This window comes from Marmota marmota, unplaced genomic scaffold, assembly GCF_001458135.2.
Source record: "Marmota marmota marmota unplaced genomic scaffold, marMar, whole genome shotgun sequence".
Taxonomy (NCBI): Eukaryota; Metazoa; Chordata; class Mammalia; order Rodentia; family Sciuridae; genus Marmota; species Marmota marmota.
In genome coordinates this window covers 922,546-923,843 of record NW_025999991.1, presented here as the reverse complement: position 1 = coordinate 923,843, position 1,298 = coordinate 922,546, and the positions used below count along the sequence as shown (strand labels likewise).

Below are 1,298 nucleotides of genomic sequence, written 5' to 3'. Positions count from 1 at the left end.
AACTCTTAAAGTCATTTTTTTTAAATACCGTGTTTAACATACAGAAGATGTTCAATAAAATCTTTCTGCTTTGTCCACTAATTTGCTTAGCATGATTTCCTAATTTCTTTTTGTCATTGATTTCTCTTATTTTTTTTACAACCAATTTTTAATGCTATGACCATGCACTTGAAACTATTGTGAGGGTATTTTTATGTTTATTCTATTTTATTGTTTTCTTTCTTTTTTTCTCCCACTGTGCAACCCACTTCACTGCCAGCAGCCTGTGGGTACAAAAACCAAGCAATGCTTCAGAGGCACAGTTGGCTCTGGCATTAAACACCGTGAAAGCCCGAAGGGGATGAGCATGCCATAAATTCAAGCCTGTGTATTATTTGGAAAATAAATAAATAATAAAAAGTAAATATTTAATATACTCAGATAATTGAGGTAGCTCTGAGGATGCTTGACAAGTGAAAGTGTAAGGATGTGAAAATCAACGTAAGTGATTCTGGTTTTAGTAGTATCAAAAATAATAAGACATATAGGAGCAAATTCAACAAAAGAATAATATTTTCACTATCATAATATTTTCAATAATAATTCAGTGATGACATTTTCCCACTCACCAGTAAAAACTAAAAATAGACAACAGACCTGAATGAACTCTTCTCTAAGCAGGGATGAAAATTGTCAAAGTGGATGCAAAAAGATGACCTACATTTTGAGTCATTAGGGAAATGCAAAAGAAAACCACAATAAGATGCTTCTTTACAAACACTGAGTGGACTCAAAATGTCAGAAACAACAAGCATTGATGAGGACGAGGAGAAACTGGAATCCTTATGTTCTACTGACAGGTTTGTGAGATGTACAGCCATTTTTGAAAACAGCTTTTCAGTTCTTTAAACTATTAAACATGAAGTTACCATGAGACCTCCCATTTCCACTGTTACATATACAAAGGGAATTAAAACTATGCTGCTATGTTTTGAATACAAGGTGTCCCCAGAAGCTCTGTTAATGAAGGAACATTCTGAGAAGAAATGATTGGATTACGAGATCAGTAAACTAATCAGTAGATTGGGTGGTAACTGTAGAGAGGTTGGGTATGGATGGAGGAGCTGGGTAAATGGGTTGTTCCCTGGAAAGGTTGTTCTTCCTGAAGTCCCCCTTCTCCTATCTCTCTCTTTTTTTCTCTCTTCATCCCTCCTTTTCCCTTCTTTTATTCTCTCCTCTCTTTCTATTCCTATCCTCTCCTCCCCTGCCCTCCCCTCCTTTCCATTCCCCCCTCCCCTCTCCCTCTTCCTCTCTCCCTC

At 36.7% G+C, this 1,298-nt stretch overlaps 1 non-coding gene across 1 annotated transcript; it reads right to left on the bottom strand.

Annotated features, from left to right (window-relative positions):
- Positions 1-233: 233 nt before the first annotated feature.
- LOC125617870 lies at positions 234-369 on the bottom strand. The gene has a single exon (XR_007348991.1). It is a non-coding gene; the product is annotated as a small nucleolar RNA SNORA42/SNORA80 family (small nucleolar RNA).
- Positions 370-1,298: the final 929 nt, after the last annotated feature.